Genomic DNA, 18477 nt, shown 5'->3' on the forward strand with positions numbered 1-18477 from the left:
AAAAACAAGAACCATATGATCCTCTCAATGGATGCAGAGAAAGCATTTGACAAAATTCAGCATCCATTCCTGATCAAAACTCTTCAGAGTGTGGGGATACAGGGAACATTCCTCAGCATCTTAAAATCCATTTATGAAAAGCCCACAGCAAATACCATTATCAATGGGAAAACACTGCGACTCTTTCCCCTAAGATCAGGAACACGACAGGGATATCCACTCTCACCACTGCTATTCAACATAGTACTAGAATTCCTAGAGTCAGCAATCAGGCAACAAAAAGAAATAAAAGGCATTCAAGTTGGCAAAGAAGAAGTCAAACTCTCCCTCTTTTCATATGACATGATACTGTACAGAGAAAACCAATCAGCAGTGTGGCAGGATACAAAATCAGTGACCAGAAGTCAGTGGCATTTCTATACACTAAAAATGAGACTGAAGAAAGAGAAATTAAGGAGTCAATCCCATTTACAATTGCACCCAAAAGCATAAGATATCTAGGGATAAACATAACCAAAGAGGTAAAGGATCTATCCCCTAAAAACTACAGAACACTTCTGAAAGAAATCGAGGAAGACACAAAGAGATGGAAAAATATTCCATGTTCATGAATTGGAAGAATTAATATTGTGAAAATGTCAAGGCTACCACCAGCAACTTACACATTTAATGCAATCCCTATCAAAATACCATGGACTTTCTTCAGAGAGTTGGAACAAATCATCTTAAGATTTGTGTGAAATCAGAAAAGACCCTGAATAGCCAGGGGAATATTGAAAAAGAAAATTCTGGGGCCATCACAATGCCAGATTTCAGGTTGTACTACAAAGCTGTGGTCATCAAGACAGTGTGATTCTGGCACAAAAACAGACACACAGATCAATGGAACAGAATAGAGAATCCAGAAGTGGACCCTCAACTTTATGGTCAAGTAATATTCAACAAAGCAGGAAAGACTATCCACTGGAAGAAAGACAGTCTCTTCAATAAATGGTGCTGGGAAAATTGGACATCTACATGCAGAAGAATGAAACTGGACCATTCTCTTACATCATACACAAAGATAGACTCAAAATGGATGAAAGATCTAAATGTGAGACAAGTTTCCATCAAAATCCTAGAGGAGAAGATAGGCAACACCCTTTTTGAACTCGGCCACAGTAACTTCTTGCAAGATACTTCCATGAAGTCAAGAGAAACAAAAGCAAAAATGAATTACTGGGGCTTCATCAAGATAAAAAGCTTCTGCACACCAAAAGAAACAGTCAACCAAACTAAAGACAACCTACAGAATGGGAGAGGATATTTGCCAATGACCTATCAGATAAAGGGCTAGTATCCAAGATGTATAAAGAACTTATTAAACTCAAGAGCAAAGAAACAAACAATCCAATCATGAAATGGGCAAAAGACATGAACAGAAATCTCACAGAGGAAGACATAGACATGGCCAACAAGCACATGAGAAAATGTTCAGCTTCACTGGCTCAGGGAAATACAAATCAAAACCACAATGAGATCCCACCTCATACCAGTGAGAATGGTCAAAGTTAACAAGACAGGAAACAGCAAATTTTGGAGAGGATGTGGAGAAAGGGGAACCCTCCTGCACTGCTGGTGGGAATGTGAACTGGTGCAGCCACTCTGGAAAACTGTGTGGAGGTTCCTCAAAGAGTTAAAAATAGATCTGCCCTATATCCCAGCAACTGCACTGCTGGGGATGTACCCCAAGTTACGGATACAGTGAAATGCTTGAACACCTGCACCCCAGTGTTTGTAGCAGCAAAGTCCACAATAGCCAAACTGTGGAAGGAGCCTCGGTTTCCACTGAAATATGAATGGATAAAGATGTGATCTATGTATACAATGGAATATTACTCAGCTATTAGAAACGACAAATACCCACCTTTTGCTTCGATGTGGATGGACCTGGAGGGAATTATGCTGAGTGAAATATGTCAATCGGAAAAGAGCAAACATTATATGGTCTCATTCATTTGGAGAATATAAAAATTAGTAAAAGGGAATAAAGGGAAAGGAGTGAAAATGAGTGAAAATATCAGTGAATGTGATGGAACATGAGAGACACTTAACTCTGGGAAATGAACAAGGGGTAATGGAAGGTGAGGTGGGCGGGGGTTTGAGGTGACTGGGTGACGGGCACTGAGGGGGGCACTTGGTGGGATGAGCACTGGGTGTTATGCTATTTGTTGGCAAGTTGAACTGCAATAAAAAAATAAGAGAATAGCAGACATGGGATAGTCTCTGGGGTAACCAGGAGGGTACTGTTATTCCTTTCCAGGGGCTTTGGTTTGGAAAATCTCTTTGATATCAAGGTGGAGGGAAATATTCCTGCCTCCTTCCTTACAACAGGATTCCTCTTTGGAGTCCAGTCTGAGTTCATTGCATTCCATTTGTGCATTTATCTGAATTTATTTCTTGATCTCATCTTTTTTCCACTCTTATCCAGACCCTCAGTCCAAGAACCCTGACACTTTTGTGTTTCCTCCAATATGCCAAACTATCTTGAGCTGGGCCTTTGTACTAACTCCCACTCTGTTTAGATACTCATCTCCTGCATGTGCAGCACCTGAAGCCTCACTTTTTAGGACTTTGGAGGGTTTATTTATCCTAAGGGCCTTCCAAATTACCCTAGATATCCTGCCACTATCCCCATTCCTCAGTCTCGTCCCCCCTTATACTGCTTTATTTCTTTCTGTGGCAGAATTTAGCAAAAATTCTTCTGTAAATGTCAAAACAGTCAGTAGTTTAGGCTTTGTGGTATATGTGGTCTCTCTTACAACTACTGAATCCTGTCATTATGGCACGTAAAAATATGCATAAAATTGTGTATTGTGATTTAATAAGACTTTATTTACAAAAATAGGTAGAGCTCAGATTTTACATGCAGCCATTGTATGCTGACCCCTGCTCTAGAGCTGGCATTTTGTACCACTGTACAAACGTTTATTATCTTTCACCACAATATGGGTGCTCAATAAATATGCTGAACATATGAGGAATGAATAAAGAGTGTTGCTTAAACAGTGAATGATTGATATTAGTCTCTTCTTACCTTATCTCTGTTAAGTAATTTAAGTTTATGGTATTAGAATCACTGTCAAAGCCTACTAAAGTAAAGTGTCTAAATCCAGAGGTAGGCCAGAGTCCAGAACCTATAGATTTCATGTCTCTCAACTATTTTGTCAATTAGCCATTCTTTTAATCATGTAGCAAACATTCCATAAATAGTTTCTTGATGACTCCTTTATATCAGGTATGAATTAGGTAGAGTGGGATCCAGCTTGCTTTCCGGCTGTTCAATCTCTATGAGATCTATGAATGGGTGCTGGGCCAAAAGAGGCCATTGCAGTAGTTCCCATACCAGATAAAGATGCTTTGACTTACACAGTGCATTGAAGATGGAGAGAAGTGTTTAGATTTAAGATCTAAGTAGGGGTTCATACTAATGGTAATTGCTGATGAAAAGAGTGTTAGGGTTACCAAAGGATAAATAAATAACTTATTTTTTTTTATTTGAACAGTGGATATGATGTAGGGGGATAGACTTGGAGATAATCTTAAGTATTTTGGACATGGAAAATTAAGACTATGACTCCTGTTATACATATAAGTATAAATTCTGACTTACTCACTCAAAAGATGAGCCTGGAGGGTGGGAGAGTTTAGGCAAGTGAAAAATATAACAATCGTCCACACCTCTTTTGTATTTAAAGCCACAGCATTGAGTATGAACCCTTAGAGAAAAAGTGCAGATCACAGAGTCCATGAGTGAGGGCTGGGTTCCCCTACAAGGACTGGCCGGAAAGTGGGGAAAGAACATGAAAAGAACAGGGAAAGCATCCAAGAGGTCAGAAGGAATAATCTGAGGGCAGTCCACAGTCTCACCAGAACATCAGCAATGATACATATTCCTTTTCATGTTTTATTAACTTACTTTAGATAATGTTTATTATCATCAAGCATCTTTTAATGTGTCACACACATTTCAGGCTGTTCTAAAATTTCAGCTGCTTAGGAAGAGTGAAAAAAATATTAAAACTTTTCAGGTGAGTCTGTTGACATGATGCATATAAGTATATTCAGCATATAAGCCAAAGAGATTATAAATTTTATAGTTCCTGAACATGGCAACTCTAATTGTGTCTCTGCTTAAGAAGTGGAGTATAATTAAATTTTATTTCATATTGGATTTTTAATAAAAACTTTTTTATTATCTGGGAAATAGCAGTTAGTTTTTTGTTTTTGTTTTTCAAATCTTTTTCCTATTTTCAACTCCCCTCTACCTCTTACCCTACTTTTCACTCTACTAGAGACATTTTTCCCACTCATTCCCTCATTTAAAAAAAATATTTTATTTATTTCCTTGAGAAAGATAAGAGACAGCATAAGGCAGGGCGGGGGGTGAGGGGTGGGGAGGTAACAGGGAGCCAAACACAGGCTTGATCCCAGGTCCCTGAAATCATGACCTGAACCAAAGGCTGATGCTTGAAACTTGAGCTACCCAGGCACCCTCATTGCCTCATTTTGCAAGTATTTGTAGAGCACCTGCTACGTCCAGTCCCTGAACAATAATTTGACATGCAGTAGAGAAAAAGCAGATATGGCTGCCTCCCAGCCAAGTGTTCATTCTGGGAGAAATTCAGGAATATAGTAATCTATGCCTAACAGGGCAGAGTTCACCTACTACAAATGAGGGGAAGCTGTACCTTAGGAAGCAGGCATGAGAAGGCCCCTATGGAAATGGTGCTTCCCCTAAAATCAGAGCAGGAGAGAAGTCTGTGTGCTGATGTATCTATCCTCTGTGAGCAATTCTGGCAGAGGATCAAGGAGGAGGGTGGATATTTGTGGATCCAAGGTGGACCCCTGAAGAAGGTGTTTGTCCTGCATCAATAGGACATCATCCAGTTCAGTTCAGTAAGTCAAAAGTCATCCAGAATTGATTACCTGAAAATAATGGTGTGATTGTTTATGTCATGTTTGAATTCCTTCTAGTAAATGTATCATTCACCAGAGATCTGCTCAGTGTTTCCTCAACTGCTTAGCTAAATGTAAAGCTATTTTTTCAAACTGTCTCCTCCTCCCACTGCCCCCCCCCCACACTTTGGTCAGGATCTCTGCCCCATCCTGAGAGTCCATGCACTAGGGTGCTTCAAGTTTCAGGTCTTTTCAGACATCTGCTATACCCACCCTTTCCCCCATGCCCACCAATCTCTCAAGAATTTCTCTGTGCTTTCCCTAGAAGGGCAGTGCCCTGCCTCTTCTGAAAAACTAACCATTAAAGACCTTTCAACATTATAAATAGAAACAAATAAATAATAAAAGATATTGTAAGCCATTTTGATCCTTTATTTTTAAGAAACTATACCTGCCTAGAAAACATCTTTATGGGCTTTGAGATTCACATGTGTGTGTCTGAGATTTTCAGTATAATGTATCTTTTTTCTCCAACAAGCTAGAAATGTTGGGGAACTGTTTTTGCCTTCTGGCTCCAAAATCATTCTTTTTCAGTAATGCTCATTAGCTACACCGTCTGCATTGCAATGTGCTTCATTGCATTAGAAGTATCCAAACCATCTGTCAGTGTCACTTCTCTTTGCTGGGTATTAACATCAAATGGTAATCTGTGTTAATATAACAATAATGTTGATCAGGACTTTTCCTGTACCAGGCACTATACAGCATGATTAACATATCAGACCCATGAAGTAGGCATTTTTAATATCGAGTCTCCATTTTATATAATGAAGCAGATATGAGAGATTCATTATTTAGTCCAGAGCAAGGGGTGGGTAGTGCTACTCTTTAAGGGAAGTATAAATATAACATGGCTAAAAATAGATCATAATAATCTGATTTATCTGATTATTCAATTACTTGAAGCCATATAAAGTAGAAGATAAATAACAATGGAGTAAATCACATTTTACTCCCTAAATCAGTGAAGGCCTGAGATTAGGTACTCCTGTCCTTATATAAAGGAAATTCTTTTTTTCTCTTTGAAGGAAAATTGGAGGTAAGCAGAGGGGCATACCTGAGCCTCTGAAATAATATGTGAAGTCATGGATTCCGTTAGTGTGTGAGAGCAGCCCTGTTGGGCAGCAGAGGGTGTAGCTCTCCACATATCACCAGCTGTTCCAAATCACCAAGTACTTACTCCGTGTGAAAATCCTTGGGTGGCTAGGTGTGATTTGTGAGGTACCCTTTCATGTGAGTAAAGCTCTTTATCATACATGTGAGTGCATTTGGGAAATAACCGAGTGGTACATAAAAGTAAAAGACATGCATGAGTGCTGTGAGGGTTGGGGAGTATTTACAGTTACTCTGAAGCAAGGCTCCCAAACTTTATTACCTTTTTATAGCTTTATTGAGATATATTTGACACATAAGTTTGTGTGAGTTTAAGGTGTACAATGTATATATTGCAAGATGTTTATCTTAACAAGATTAGTATCACATTCTTCACCTCACAAAATTACCATTTCTTCCTGTAGTTATGATGAGAACAGCTAAGGTCTACCCTCACTCTATTTTCAAGTAAATAATACAATATTGTTAACTAGAGTTACCATGTTGTGCCTTAGATACCCAGAACTTGTTCATCATATAACTGAAAGTTGGTAGTTGTTAATCAACATCTTCCCATACTCCCAACTCCTGGTAAAGATTAGTGTACCCTTGGTTTCTATGAATCTGACATTTTTCAGTAAGACCATCAATATTTTTCTCTTCTGACTTATTTCACTTTGCTTAATTCCCCCCAGACCCATTGTGTTATTGCAAATAGAAGAATTACCTTTTCTTTTTTTATGGCTGAACAATATCCCATTTATATATATGCCATTTTTTTTAATCCATTCATTTTCCAGTGGACACTTAGGGTTCTTCCATGTTGTGACTCTTGTGAATAACGCTGTAAAGAGTAAGGGAGAGCAGATATTTCTTCAAATACTTGTTTTGTTTCTTTGGATATATACTCAGAACTGCTAGATCATATAATAGTTCTTATTTTAGATTTTTTGAGGCCCCTACATACTGTTTTCCATAGTGGCTGCACCAATTTACATTCCTACAGTGGTGTACCACCAGGGTACCCTTTTCTCCACATCCTTACCAACATTTCTTACCTTTGTTATTTTGATTAATAACTGTTCTAATAGGTATGAGTGATATCTTATTGTGGTTTTGATTTGCATTTTCCTGATGATTAGTGATGTCAAGTACATTTTGTATATCTTCTTTGGAAAAATGTCTGGAATACGGTCCTTTGCCCATATATTATCTGGATTATTTGGAGAATCGTTTGCTACTGAGTTCCTTATGTATTTGGATAGTAACATCTTATCAGAAAGATGATTTGCAGATGTTTTTCTTCATTCTATAGGTTTCTGTTTCATTTTTTTAATTTATTTTATTTTTTTAAATTAATTTTTATTGGTGTTCAATTTACCAACATACAGAAAAACACCCAGTGCTCATCCCGTCAAGTGTCCACCTCAGTGCCCGTCACCCATTCCCCTCCAACACCCGCCCTCCTCCCCTTCCACCACCCCTAGTTCGTTTCCCCGAGTTAGGAGTCTTTATGTTCTGTCTCCCTTCCTGATATTTCCCAACATTTCTTTTCCCTTCCTTTATATTCCCTTTCACTATTATTTATATTCCCCAAATGAATTGGTTTCTGTTTCATTTTATTATTTATTTTGCTATACAAATCTTCTTGTTTGATATAATCCCACTTAATTTTTTTGGTGCCCATGCTTTTATTTTCATATAAAAAAAATTACTGCCAAGATTCATTTCAAGGAGTTTTTCCCCTTATTTTTTTTCTAGGAGTTTAATGGCTTCAGGTATTAGATTTAAGTCCTTAATCAGTTGCAATTTGATATTGCTCAGTGGTATAAAATAAAGATCCAAATTTATTCTTTTGCATATGGATATCTAATTTTCCCACCAATCCTTATTGAAGCAACTATCCTTTCACCATTAAGTATCCTTATCTCTCTTATCAAATATTTTCACAGTGTATATATATATTTATGCCTGAGTTCTCTACTGTTCAATTGGTCTAGACATCTGTTTTTATACCAGTACAATACTGAATTTTGTATGTGGATCAGCCTCCAGACACATTACTGAATTCATTGATTAGTTCTAGTAGTGTAATTTGGTGGAGTCTAGAATTTCTGTATACAGCATCACATCAAAGGTGACAGTTTAACTTCTTCTTTCAGATTTGGTCCCTCTTATTTCTTTTTCTTGACTATTCATCTGATTAGAATTTCCAGTGCTATCCTGAGTAAGAGTAATGAAAATGCACTTTCTTATCTTTTCTTCATCATAAAGGAATAGTTTTCAAGCTATAACCATTGACTATGACGTTAGCAGTCATCTTAGAATATATGGGCTTAAGGGGTGGGGCAAGATGGTGGAGGAATAGGGTCCCAAAGTCACCTGTACCCACCAACTTACCTAGATAACTTTCAAGTCATCCTGAAAACATATGAATTCGACCGAGATTTAAAGAGAGAACAGCTGAAACACAACAGAGAGATGAGATTGTGCTTCTAACAAGTACAACTCATTTTTAGCCACTCAGCACTGAGCAAAATGACTAGAAAGAAGAACTCATCACAAAATAAAGAATAAGAAACAGTACTGTCTCCCACAGAGTTACAGAATTTGGAAACAATTCGATGTCAGAAAGCCAATTCAGAAGCATTATTATAAAGCTCCTCATGGCTCTGGAAAAAAGCAAAAAGGGTTCAAAATTCTTATTGACTGCAGAATTTAGATCTACTCAGGCCAAAATTAAAAATGAATTAAATGAGATACAATCCAAATGGGAGGTCCTAATGATGAGGGCTAATGATGTAGAAGAAAGAGTGAGGTCCTAATGATGAGGGCTAATGATGTAGAAGAAAGAGTGAGTGACAAAGAAGACAAGTTGATGGCAAGGAAGGAAACTGAGGGAAAAAGAGACAAACAATTAAAAGACCATGAGGAAAGATTAAGGGAAATAAATTACAGCCTCAGAAGGAAAAATCTATGTTTAATTGGAGTTCCAGAGGGTACCAAAAGGCACAGAGGACCAGAAAGCATATTTGAACAAATCATAGCTGAGAACTTCCCTAATTTGGGGAGGGAAACAGGCATTCAGATCCAGGAGATAGAGAGATCCCCACTAAAATCAATAAAAACCATTCAACCACCTCAACATTTAATAGTGAAACTTGCAAAATTCAAAGATAAAGAGAAAATCCTTAAAGCAAGGGACAAGAGACCCCTAACTTACATGGGGAGGAATATTAGATTAACAGCAAACCTCTCCACAGAGACTTGGCAGGCCAGAAAGGGCTGCAGGATATATTCAGGGACCTAAATGAGAAGAACATGCAGCCAAGAATATATTATCCAGCAAGCCTCTCATTCAGAATAGAAGGAGAGATAAAGAGTTTCCAGGATACCTCAGTGTCCATTGAAAGATGAATGGATAAAGAAGATGTGGTTTATGTATAGAATGGAATATTACTCAGCCATTAGAAATGACAAATACCCACCATTTGCTTCAACATGGATGGAGATGGAGGGTATTATGCTGAGTGAAGTAAGTCAATCGGAGAAGGACAAACATTATATGTTCTCATTCATTTGGGGAACATAAATATTAGTGAAAGGGAATAGAAGGGAAGGGAGAAGAAATGTGTGGGAAATATCAGAAAGGGAGACAGAACATAAAGACTTCTAACTCTGGGAAATGAATTAGGGGTGGTGTAGGGGAGGAGAGTGGGGGTGGGGGTGAATGGGTGACGGGCACTGAGGGGAGCACTTGACGGGATGAGCACTGGGTGTTATTCTGTATGTTGGCAAATTGAACACCAATAAAAAATAAATTTATTATAAAAAAAAGAGTTTCCAGGATAGGCAGAAACTGAAAGAATATGTGACCACCAAACCAGCTCTGCAAGAAATATTAAGAGGGACTCCATAATAGAAAGAGGAAGTCCAAGGTAACAATCCACAAACAGGGACTGAATAGGTATTATGACGACACTAAATTGATATCTTTCAATAGTAACTCTGAACGTGAATGAGCTTAATGATCCCATGAAAGGACGCTGGGTTTCAGACTGGATAAAAAAGCAAGACCCATCTATTTGCTGTCTACAAAAGACTCATTTTAGACCTAAGGACACTTACAGCCTGGAAAATGAAGGGTTGGAGAAACATTTACCATTGAAATGGTCCTCAAAAGAAAGCAAGGGTAGCAATCCTCATATCAGATACATTAAAGTTTATCCCAAAGACAAGAGCTCAGTAAGAGCTGAAGAGGGACACTATATCACACTTAAAGAATCTATCCAACAAGAGGACCTAACAATCATGAATATTTATTCACTGAATGTGGGAGCTGCCAAGTATATCAAACAATTAATAACCAAAGTTAAGACATACTTAGATAATAATACACTTATACTTGGTGACTTGAACACAGCGCTTTCTGTAATCAACAATATTCTAAATACAACATCTCCAAAGAAACAAGAGCTTTAAATATACACTGGACCAGGTGGATTTCACAGATATTTACAGAAATTTCAACCAAACGCCACTGAATACACATTCTTCTCAAGTGCATATGGCACTTTCTCCAGAATAGACCATATACTCGATTGTGGAAAAATCAAGTCTCAACTGATACCAAAAGATTGGGATTGTCCCCTGCATATTTTCAGACTATAATGCTTTGAACTCAAACACAAGAAAAAAAAATGGAAGAAACTCAAACATGTGGAGGTTAAAGAGCATCCTGTTAAAAGATGAAAGGGTCAACCAGGAAATTAGAGAAGAATTAAAAAGATTCATGGAAAATAATGAGAATGAAGATACAACCATTCAAAAATCTGTGGGATACAGCAAAAGCAGTTCTAAGAGGGAAATACATAACCATATAAGTGTCCCTCAAAAAACTGGAAAAAGCTCAAATACACAAGCTAAATTTGCACAGAAATGAACTGGAGAAAAAAAAGCAAATAAAACCTACACCAAGCAGAAGAGAGTTAATAAAGATTTGAGAAGAACACAATGAAATAGAGACCAGAAGAACGGTGGAACACATCAACAAAACCAGGAGTTGGTTCGTTGAAAGAATTAATAAGATAGATAAACCATTAGACAGCCTTATTAAAAACAAAAGAGAAAAGACTCAAATTAATAAAATCTCAAATGAAAAAGGAGAGATAGGGGCAGCCCGGGTGGCTCAGTGGTTTAGCACCGCGTTCAGCCCAGGGTGTGATCCTGGAGACGCGGGATGGAGTCCCATGTCAGGCTCCCTGCATGGAGCTTGCTTCTCCCTCTGCCTGTGTCTCTGCCTCCCTCCCTCTCTCTCTCTCTCTCTCTCTCTCTCTCTCTCTCTGTATCTCTCAGGAATAAATAAATAAAAGCTTAAAAAAGAGAAAAAGGAGAGATCACCACTAATACCAAGGAAATACAGATGATTTTTACAACATATTATGAGCAGCTATATGCCAATAAATTAGACAACCTAGAAGAAATGGATGCATTTCTGAAAAATCACAAACAACCAAAACTAGAACAGGAAGAAATAGAAAACCTGAACAGACTGATAACCAGGGAGGAAATTGAAGCAATCATTAAACACTTCCCAAGACACAAAAGTCCAGGGCCAGATGGCTTCCCAGGGGAATTCTCTCAAACATTGAAAAAGGAAACAAAACGTATTCTACTATGCTGTTCTGAAAGATAGAAAGGGATGGAATACTTCCAAACTCGTTTATTGAGGCCAGCGCACCTTAATTCCAAAACCAAACAAAGACCCCACCAAAAAGGAGAATTATAGACCAATATTCCTGATGAACACAGATGCAAAAATTCTCAACAAGACACTACTCAATAGGATCCAACAGTACATTAAGAAGATTATTCACCATGACCAAGTGCGATTTATCCCCAGGATGCAAGGCTGGTTCAATACTCATAAGAAATCAACGTGATTGATCATATCAGCAAGAGAAAAAACAAGAACCATATGATCCCCCCAATAGATGCATAGAAAGCATTTGACAAATTACAGCATCAATCCTGATCAAAACTCTTCAGAGTGTAGGGATAGAGGGAACATTCCTCAGCATCTTAAAAGCCATCTATGAAAAGCCCACAGCAAATATCATTCTAAATGGGGAAACACTGCGAGCCTTTCCGCTAAGATTAGGAACACGGCAGGGATGTCCACTCTCACCACTGTTATTAGAAGTCCTAGCCTCAGCAATCAGGCAACAAAAAGAAATAAAAGGCATTTAAATTGGCAAAGAATAAGTCAAACTTTCCCTCGTTTCATATGACAGGATACTGTACATATAAAAGCCAAAGGACTCCACCCCAAATTCTAGAACTCATACAGCAATTCAGCAATGTCATAGGATACAAATCAAGGCACAGAATTAGTGGCATTTCTATACACTAAGAATGAAACTGAAGAAAGAGAAATTAAGGAGTCAATCCCATTTACAATTGCATCCAAAAGCATAAGATACCTAGGAATAAACCTAACCAAGAGGTAAAGGATCTATACCCTAAAAACTATAGAACACTTCTGAAAGAAATTGAGGGAGACACAAAGAAATGGAAAAATATTCCATGCTCATGGATTGGCAGAATTAATATTGTGAAAATGTCAATGTTACCCAGGGCAATTTACACATTTAATGCAATCCCTATCAAAATACCATGGACTTTCTTCAGAGAGTTGGAACAAATCTTAATGTTTGTATGAAATAAGAAGAGATCCCAAATGTCCAGGGGAATGTTGAAAAATAAAACCAGAGCTGGGAGCATCACAATGCTGGATCAAGTTCTACTACTAAGCTGTGATCATCAGACAGTGTGGTACTGGCACAAAAACAGACACATAGATCAATGGAACAGAATAGAGAAACCAGAAATGGGCCTTCAACTTTATGGTCAACTAATATTCAACAAAGCAGGAAAGACTATCCACTGGAAAAAGGATAGTCTCTTCCAGAAATGGTGCTGGGAAAATTGGACAAGCACGTGCAGAAAAATGAAACTAGACCATTCTCTTACACCATACACAAAGATAAACTCAAAATGGTTGAAATATCTAAATGTGAGCAAGATTCCATCAATATCCTAGAGGAGAACACAGGCAACACCCTTTTTGAACTTGGGCCCAGCAACTTCTTGCAAGATACATCTATGAAGACAAGGCAAACAAAAGCAATAATGAATTACTGGGACTTCATCAAGATAAAAAGCTTCTGCACAGCAAAAGAAACAGTGAACAAAACTAAAAGACAACCTACAGAATAGAAGAAGATATTTGCAAATGACATATCGGATAAAGGACTAGTATCCAAGATCTATAAAGAACTTATTAAACTCAACACCAAAGAAACAAACAACCCAATCATGAAATGAGCAAAAGACATGAAGATAAATTTCACAGAGGAAGACATACACATGGCCAACAAGCACATGAGAAAATGCTCCACATCACTGGCCATCAGGGAAATACAAATCAAAACCACAATGGGATACCACCTCACACCAGTGAGAATAGGGAAAATTCACAAGACTGGAAACCACAAATGTTGGAGAGGATGTGGAGAAAGGGGAACCCTCTTGCACTGTTGGTGGGAATGTGAACTGGTGCAGCCACTCTGGAAAACTGTGTGGAGGTTCCTCAAAGAGTTAAAAATAGACCTGCCCTATGACCCAGCAATTGCACTGTTGGTGATGTACCCCATAGATACAGATCAGTGAAACAGCAGGACACCTGCACCCCAATATTTATAGCAGCAATGTCCACAATATCCAAACTTGCATGGAGCCTCGTTGTCCATCGAAAAATAAATGGATAAAGAAGATGTGGTCTATGTATACAATGGAATATTACCCAGCGATTAGAAATGCAAATACTCAGCATTTGCCTCAATGTGGATGGAACTGGAGGGTATTATGCTGAGTTAAGTAAGTCAATCGGAGAAGGACAATTTATGGTCTCATTCATTTGGGGAATATAAAGAGTAGTGAAAAGGAATAAAGGGGAAAGGAGAGAAAATTTGTGGGAAATATCAGTGAGGGTGACAGAACAGGAGAGACACCTAACTCTCGAATTGAACAGAGGGGTGGTGGAAAGGGAGTTGAGCAGGGTGTTGTGGTACTATATGTTGGCAAATCGAACTTAATAAAAAATATACAAAAACATTTAAAAATAGAAAATAAATAGAAAGTAAATTTAAAAAAGAAATATGGGCTTATTATGCTGAAGTACACTCCTTCTATTATCAATTTGTCCCGTGTTTTTATTATGAAAGGTATTGTATTTTGTCAAATGTTTTTTTTGCATCTATTGAGATGATTATATGAATTTTTCTTGTTTCTACTAAATTGAAATATCACATGTATTGGTGAACCATCATTGTACTCTATGTATAAGTTCCACTTTATCATGATATATTATACTTTTGAAATACTGTTGAATTCAGTTTGTTAGTATTTCATTGAGAATTATTCCATCTATACTCATTAGCAACATGACCTGTGTTTTCTTTTCTTGTAGTACTATTATATGTTTTTTAAAATATTTTATTTATTTATTCATGACATACAGAAAGAGAGGCATTAACCTTTCATCAGTCATTGGATATTTGGTATCTTGCCATAATTCAGCTATTGTTGATACTATTGCTATAGACATTCAGGTACATGTACCCCCTTTTATTCAGTATTTTTGTATCCTTTAGGTGAAATCCTTAGTAATGCAATTGCTGGATCATAGGGTTGTTCTATTTTTAACGTTCTGAGGAAACTCCATACTATTTTCCAGAGTGACTGCATCAGCTTGCATTCCCACTCACAGTATAAGAGGGTTCCCCTTTCAGTGCAATCTCACCCACACCTATTGTTTCCTGTGTTGTTAATTTTATCCATTCCAACAGGTGTGAGATGATAGGTCATTGAAGTTTTTTTTAATAATAAATTTATTTTTTATTGGTGTTCAATTTGCCAACATACAGAATAACACCCAGTGCTCATCCCGTCAAGTGCCCACCTCAGTGCCCATCACCCATTCACCCCCACCCCCCGCCCTCCTCCCCTTCCACCACCCCTAGTTCGTTTCCCAGAGTTAGGAGTTTTCATGTTCTGTCTCCCTTTCTGATATTTCCTACCCATTTCTTCTCCCTTCCCTTCTATTCCCTTTCACTATTATGTATATTCCCCAAATGAATGAGAACATATAATGTTTGTCCTTCTCTGATTGACTTATTTCACTCAGCATAATACCCTCCAGTTCCATCCACGTTGAAGCAAAAGACATGAACATAAATCTCTCAGAGGAAGACATAGACATGGCCAACAAGCACATGAGAAAATGCTCTGCATCACTTGCCATCAGGGAAATACAAATCAAAACCACAATAAGATACCACCTCACACCAGTGAGAATGGGGAAAATTAACAAGGCAGGAAACCACAAATGTTGCAGAGGATGTGGAGAAAAGGGAACCCTCTTACACTGTTGGTGGGAATGTGAACTGGTGCAACCACTCTGGAAAACTGTGTGGAGGTTCCTCAAAGAGTTAAAAATAGACCTGCCCTACGGTCATCAAAGTTTTTATTTGTATTTTCCTGATGATGAATGATGATGAGCATCTTTCTCTTGCATCTGTTAGCTATATGGATGTCTTCTTTGGAAAAAAATGTTTATTCATGTCTTCTGCCCATTTCTTAATTGGATTATTTGTTTTGTGTTTTGTGTGTGTGTGTGTTGAATTTGATGAGTTCTTTATAGATTTTGGTTCCTAATCCTTTATCAGATACATCATTTGCAAATATTTTCTCCCATTCTGAAGATTGCCTTTTAGTTTCTTTGTTTCCTTCACTGTGCAGAAGGTTTTATCTTCATGCAGTCCCAATAGTTCATTTTTGCTTTAGTTTCCCTTACATCTGGAAACATGTCTAGCAGGAAGTTGCTGTGGCTGATATCAAAGTGGTTGCTACATGTTTTCTCCTCTAGGATATTTATGGCTTCATGTCTCACGTCTAGGTCCTTCATCCATTTTGAATTTATTTCTGTGTCGTATAAGTAAATGGCCCAGCTTAATTCTTCTGCATGTTGCTGTTCAGTTTTCCCAGCACCATTTATTGAAGAGATTGTCTTTTTTCCAGTGGATATTCTTTCCTTCTTTGTTGAATATTAGTTGAGGATCCATTTCTGGGTTTTCTATTATGTTCCATTGATGTATGATGTATGTGTCTATTTTGGTGCAGTACCATATTATTTTGATCCCTGTTGCTCTTATTTAAATAGTTCATAGAATTAACCCATGAATACATATGGACCTGAGCTTTTGTTGTTGTTGTTGGGGAATTTTTATATGGTTTTTGACTTTTAACTCTGCTTTATATAAGTATAGCTACTCCTGTCTCTTTGGTTTTCATTTGCATGAAATGTCTTTTAGTATACCTGTACTTTGAGCCTATGTGTTCTTGAAGCTGAATTGAGGCATAATACTCTTATAGGCAGAATACAGTTGGGTCTTTCCATTCAACCACTCTATGCCTTTTTCTTGGAGAAATAACTCTCTTTACATTTAAAAGTAATTATTATTTGGTAGGGAGGAACTCTGAAAGTTGGTATCTGTGAACATGAAATCCTAAGAGGCAAAAACTGGTTAAATCTGCAGGAGTCTGTTGTGTCTATGATGGCTGTTAGTTTCTTCAGTGTCAAAAGGTTCTGAGGTTTAGAGGAAGTTCTTTAGGTTGCTAGTTGTCACCAGAAGCTGCATTATCATGTCCTGTTTCAATTCAAAATATGGATACCCTTTGTTAACCCAAGCAATAAAAAAAATTCAAGATTCTTTTTTTTGGGGGGTTGTTTTTCTTTATTTCAAAAAATCATAAATATGAAGAACAGCAAAAATATGGCAGATACTTCTAATTTGTTTTCAGTATTTATTTCCTTGAATTCTCATTTATAAAGCAGTCAGAAATTCCCAACATACATTCCAGGATAAGTGCAATGACAAATCATTTCTCTTCTTGCTATCACAGGACCATTTCAAACAAAACAGAACAAACAAACAAAAAGCCCTTGTCTTCATCTTCATTTTCTCTGCTTAGGACCAAAACTTCATGTCTAAAATCTTGGGTGCTCTCAAACTATCCTGAGACCATATCCAAATCAGGGAGAACTTACGCCAGCCAGGAGCTATCACTGAGTGCTCCCTCCTTGAATTTCCTTCTCTGTGCCTATGACTTTCCAGGAAGAAATAGCCAAGTCCACACATTCTAATGCAGTGAACATAGGATGCTCAGAGAGTTAATGTTATTTTTTAAAGTTTGTGATAAGGTTTGGAAGCCACTGAATTAAATAAATGTCAACGAAGTTTACTTCTATGAGGTTACTTGCGTCATTTGAGGATTTCAAAATGAAAGCATGGTATACAGCATTCTCCAAATTATTTTGCCACAGACTCATATTTTAAAGAAACAGTTGAGATTACACTAGGGGAAATCTTGGGCCAAAGGGTGAGGTCTGCACAAACAAAGCCATACCAGAGAAACCCACTACTCCCTCCACATAGCTACTCAGTCTTGGAAGAGTTCAGAGCTGATGCACTTGGCAAGGCTCTCAGTCTTAGCCTCCTCCTTAATCCTTTGCTCCCCTAAAACACAGATTCCTCCATGTCTCTTTATGTTGCTCCCAGAAGTTTCCTTCTTTCTTTATGGTAGTTAATAATGATTACTATCCTCTGAGTGTACCAGAATAGTGACGTTCTCTATAACCAGTCTCAGAATGGGGGGCAATGCATCAGTGTGCTGAGTAGATGGTGATTGAGTGAACACTGGAACACTCTCATGAGCACAAGTCCACTTTATAGCATGCACAAATGAATATGCCACAGCTCAGTTTCTCCTGGTACCAAACTACTAGGAAAAGGAATCCACTAAACAAAACCAAAACACATGTATTTTAATCAAGGTATCTAATCAAGCCACTTTGGGCACTGTCAGACACTCTAGAAGCTAGACCATACAGGTAATTCCTTTACTTTGGAAGCCAATTAAGTTAGTTCTTCCACATATTTAGCATTGGATTCTAGTTTTTAATCATTTTAACCTATTTTTCCACATGATCCCTTGATACAGGAAATTTGAACAAATGAGGCTATAAATCCTTGACATTTTTATATCTCAGATAGAAAAATAGAGAAAAATGTAATTGTTTTCTTCTAAGTAGTAGATTGCATGAGGTCAGAGGGGACAGCCCATCAAAGCAAATAGGAGATGTCAAGCATCAAAGGTAAGAAGAACATTTCTCTTCAGTAAGGGTGCTCTGTATGCTACCAGGGTAGACAGTGCTCTAGGAGCTGGCCAGAGTCTGGCCCTCCCCGCGTGAAGTCTGTTATGGGC

This window comes from Vulpes lagopus, chromosome 4 (assembly GCF_018345385.1).
Source record: "Vulpes lagopus strain Blue_001 chromosome 4, ASM1834538v1, whole genome shotgun sequence".
Taxonomy (NCBI): Eukaryota; Metazoa; Chordata; class Mammalia; order Carnivora; family Canidae; genus Vulpes; species Vulpes lagopus.